The following is a 5,346-nucleotide window of genomic DNA, read 5'->3' as shown; positions in this document are numbered from 1 at the left end:
GAGGCAAAGCGCGATCCGACGTTTGACAGACGTGGATCTTACAGTAGCTGAGTGCGAAGTGAATCTTTCTACTGACTCTCGGATTGTATTTATATACGTGCTAGAGCGGACGGCCGAGGGAACATCTGTTGTCTACGGCTATCTGCATACTGCAGCAGCCTCCGAACGACCGCTTTCTTGGTCACATAAACTTTAATAATATAGTTACAAATTACTTCAGAAACCTCTTAATTTTCACTTGCATACAGTTAAGGTGTTTGAAATCACAAAAAAAGTTTCAGCTCGCTAGACTGAAAACTTTGCCTTCTAGAATTTTTACGGTCCAACTAACGGTAGATCGTTACCTATGAACCATACCTTTACTAACACTTATATCGGCTGTTATTGATACTACAACTCTCAAATTTAGTATAGCCCTATCACTTGGTATGCTTTATCATCCACTTTAACCAAAATTCTCTATCAAAAAAATCACAGGTATTTAATCTACAACAATTTGGTACATTTTAGTTACAAAATTGGTTTTTATTTAATTACTATAAGAGGTAGCTTAACGTGGTCTTTCAGTTATTATTTCTGGGGTAAACTGAAGCATAAAACAAATTTTCATGTTGTAAGTCCATTATTTATGCCTCTGATTTTTCCTAAAACGTGAATTCCGGCGTTAATTTTTGTTATATGGTTTTAGAAACCTACACCACTTATTGATGAGCTCTAACTGCGCCTTATGACCAAATTCTGGCTTTCTAGCTTCATTATTTAGCGCCACTTATTTTTCTCTTGAAACGGCTTTTTACGTAAACTGTTAAGTCTAGAACATAAAGACTTGGTATTTGGAAACATTATAACGTAAACTGTATTTTAACAAAGTTTTAAACATAGATTTTGATTTTTAATTTCATACTTAATTGTGGTGCAATACTTGCGCGCTACGCGCAGATGCGTGAAGGTGACGTGGCGCTTCTAGCTGTGAACTGGGGTAAGTCCCGGCACACTCGCTCGCCTCTGTATCTCACACATGATGCAGCGCTTGGCTTGCTTCAACCCGTCTAGTTCCAACTACCATTCCGCATTCAAAGTCTTTAATTCCCGTCGTGCGGCCATAATCACGCCGGAAACCTTTTCACATGAATCACCTGAGTATAAATGACAGAAGTGGATATTAGAACAACACAGACATTGCAGTTTAGTAATGGTAATCCCGAAACTCTCCGTGCGCACACAGTACAGTAGTAAGAATACACAACTAAATTTGTAGGTTATTTGGAGGCGTGCAGGGTGCGATATTTAGTAAAAAGAGCTACTACCCTTGGCAGCAACAACGACTCTGAACCGGCAGGAAGTGGACTCGAACTTAGCGGGTTTGGCGAGCCATTCTGTGCTGTTTTAACACCGAGCCAGGGTTCGTCAGGAGTAGTGGCTAGCGAATGATGGCGTGCCAGTCTCTTGGCAATGCATGGCCAGATGTTTTCTGTGGCTGAGGCACATGGAAAACGTGCTGGCCAGGGCAAGAGTTGAACATTGTCTTACAGGCAACACAACATCTTGGTACACCAGATGTCGACGCAATGTGTCCGTGCCCCATAATGTATGTATCGTCGGAGCGATTGCTCACTTACGGAGACCAGCACTTTTTCATTGCGTGAGGGACTTGGACTCCCAACGAGCATCATACAAATGTTATAAAAATTATTGCCAAATGCAGAAGCAACTCTGTCGTGCCCAGGAGAGACATTTATAAAACAAATTTAAAAAGATTGCCGATAGGGATCCATGAGTGATGCTGTCTTTTGGGATATAGTGCTCGACAAGGTATTACGAAAACTATAAGAACAACTACTAGAAGCGGTGGCATATGTCGACGACATGATGATCGTTGTGAAGAGAAGCTCCGGAAGAAATCTGGGAAAATGATTTAACATGGTCCTTCAAGGAGTGCATTGGTGGTGCCTAGGAGATAATTTGCCTGTTGCATCTGAAAAGACCAAGTACATACGACTGAAAGGAAACCTTTTAAGGGACGAGGTCATGAAATTAGGTAACAGATCGATCAATAGGAAATCCTCCACCATGAAAGTTAACCTGTTGGCGGCTATATAAAAAAATTGAGAATGCATGCAAAATCTAGTTTACTGACAACATTTATTTTCCAAAAACAAAGACAGACATGATCTATCCTAAACACATAATGATAGAATATCGTAAACAACTAACAGGTGGTTTAAGACCACAACGGACAAGGATCCTGGGTGGCAGAAGTGAGTCAAGTACTCTGGACCTATAAATGTGCATAACGAATGAATCAAACTGACGCTGAGCAGACTTTGATCGATAATCTACAGAAGTTTATATAGTTGCAGTTGAGAGCAAGCGGCGATTGGGATTTGTATGCCATGACAATGTCGGAGCAGCAGTACGTTACCCTGTTTACTTCGTGCAGCGATGTATCTTGCAGCTGGCGAGATGTGTTGCGGCGGAGGCGAGGTGTGAGGCGGCACCTGTGAATCGAAAGAAACGCAAAATCTCACGATCTAGCGATCAGGCATACAGATTGCAATATACTCTCTACCAGACCCCTGAAATCATGGAAGATTTCAGTGTGTGACACACCTGTTCGCTGGTCGTACCAAGGACTAATCTGGCTCACTTATACGACAGAGGCACAAGGATACTAAACGTCAAGACTGGCAAACCAAAAACGAATAAGTGTGCCCTCGGCAAACGAGTAGTCCGAGACGTTTGAAGTCACACTGTCGGTACAGTAAGAACTTCACCACAAGCTCCCCATCTAACTACTCACAAGTGAAGTCAGTCTTAGGACAGGTTCCAAGTACTAACCACACATACCAGAGCTTCGACCAGAAGTTGCTTCCAGACCGAAGTCCAGAGCCCGAGTGCCTCGCACCTCTCCCGGAGAAAATTCCGTTTTTCTGCACAGTGCACGAACGACACTGCCTTCACCCATCTTGAGCCAATCACAGGGCCTTAGAGGCGCTAAATCTCCCCTCCTACACGACTGCAAAAAACTCATGTCGAACCAGTGCAAGAGTTAAGAAACCTGCGACACTGAAAAAAAAAAGAAAAAAAAGAAAGAAACCGCCAGTTACTGACCTCTTTAAGTTTTCGCGGAGGGAGAAGATGTTTTTCTCCGAAGTCGCATCGCTTCCCTTGGTACCAAATGAACAGATAAAATATTAAAGATCTTTATCTAAATCGCCTGTGCCTTCGAGCATGTTAGTCCTAGCTATGAGGTGTAATAAAGATACTATCACTAAATGTTTCTTACATGCCAGACTTTCTTATACAACCGAGGCAGCTGATGGAAATGGGTCACAGGCCGGCCTATTTGTAGCATCGGCGAACAAGAAAACTTGTGAATTTTTATTAGGTGTGGCGCTGCACACAATGCCCAATTTATGACTCCACTGTGTAGACGCATCTCATCAGTCGTCGACCCCAATGTAGATATAGCAGCATTGTCCTGCTGGAGACCTGTCTCGACTATGGTGTGCTCTGTCTGCCCTGTACAGCTGTGAGTAATGGGGCTACCTTCGTTCTGCGCCACTCTGCATTGTTGCCAAATTTATTCAAGATGACTGCGATGACGTCATCCAAGATGGCAGTGTGTAGACTTGGCAGCAGGGCATGACGTCATTCAAGATGGCGGATTTTGGCGGAAAAATAGGTCAATTGGGGTATGTCCACTAACCTAACCCTCCAGAAAAAATTGGCGCCAAATTCAAATTCCAACAGGATAATGGCTGCAAAACCGTACTTGTCTTTATTATTATTCATTATCATTTATTATCAATTATTATCATTGATTATCATTGTTATCATTCATTATCATTTATTATCATTTATTATTATTTATATCATGCAAATTTGTGCGCAGTCTAACTGGCTTAGTTCATATCTCAGTCACCAGGGAGCGCCACCGTGACGTCATTCAAGATGGCAGATTTTGGTGGGAAGAAAGCCAATTGAGCCATATCCACTCAACTACCGTTATGATCTTAAATGCTCCTGCACATTTAGTCTTTGCTGAGCTGTCGTTGTCAAACCATCGCCATGTGTTCGATTATCGAGATGAATGTGGGTGATAGAGCAGCTTTCAATAGCTGCACTACATGTAGACATTCAAGGGAGGACTGTAGCCACAGTTCACTACACGAGGTATGGAAGTGTATTGTAATGGAGGAGTGTTGGAGGAATAAGTACAAGAATTCCGTTCAGCAGATTTCGGCAATGCAGAGGGATGGAGCCAGGATGCATCCCGTAACCATCATATGCTCATGTGCATGCACAGACTGCAGAGATATTAACCATCAAGCAGCAGTCACTCTCCCAAAGCACAAGAGATGTCCAGTTGATGTCAATTCGCTTCGGTCTAAACATATTCGTATACTCCATATATACCATTGAAGACCATATTGCAGAATGTGTTCTATCGATGAGTTATTGGTGTTTGACCGCAATGAGTAAATAACAGCTGTGTAGTTTGCAAGCATACAGCCGAGGACTGCCCCCATAGCCTCCTACATTTGGAATCCAACCTGCCCTGGTCCACACACGTGAAGACCTCGGACTTGTCCATGCAGGATCCTGTAGCACAGCTTCTCAGCATGCTGGAGCAGGATAGCGAGGTGTTAATGTTGGTGCCGGAGGCTATGCTTGACGGAGCTTCACAGTACTGGGCTCCTTCGTACAGCCCATCCATTGATCATCGCCCAAGAGACTTGCCGCTATCAGTGGCAAGAACAGCAGGCTAGCTGCCCTGGTGGGGATGTCGTCGATTTGTCGATGAGAAGATACCGACTGCCAGTGCACCTCAGCCTTTACTATTCGCCTCGAGCTATGTGTTAACAGTTAGTGCTTCATAACGTCTTCATTTGGGACTTAAAGTTTCACAAAACAGTAGCCTGTCAACTGTTTTAGTGCTGGATAATGTGCTCAAAAATATTAAAGAGAATTTTTCTGACTACGAGTGGCATGAACTGTGTTGTGTAAAAACACAGATCAAGAAACATATGACTACCGAATATTATCCATAACAACCCTACCAGGACATGTACTGTGGCACTCTAACTGTGAGTATTCTACCAATGTATGATTATGCTACACTAAGAATTAAAAGTGCGGACAGTTATAGTATATTCATGCAGCACTCGACTGTTGATAACTTTTCCCACCAAAATTCGAACTTCCCCATTTTTTGGGGGGTTAGCTTAGTGGACATACCCCAGTTGACCTATTTTCCAGCCAAAATTCGCCATCTTGAATGACGTCATGCACTGTTGCCAAGTCTACACGTCGCCATCTTGGATGACGTGATCGCCGCCATCT

This window comes from Schistocerca serialis, chromosome 2 (assembly GCF_023864345.2).
Source record: "Schistocerca serialis cubense isolate TAMUIC-IGC-003099 chromosome 2, iqSchSeri2.2, whole genome shotgun sequence".
In the NCBI taxonomy this organism is placed as follows: domain Eukaryota; kingdom Metazoa; phylum Arthropoda; class Insecta; order Orthoptera; family Acrididae; genus Schistocerca; species Schistocerca serialis.
The sequence above is the reverse complement of the archived record's forward strand: the minus strand, read 5'-3'. Positions refer to the sequence as shown.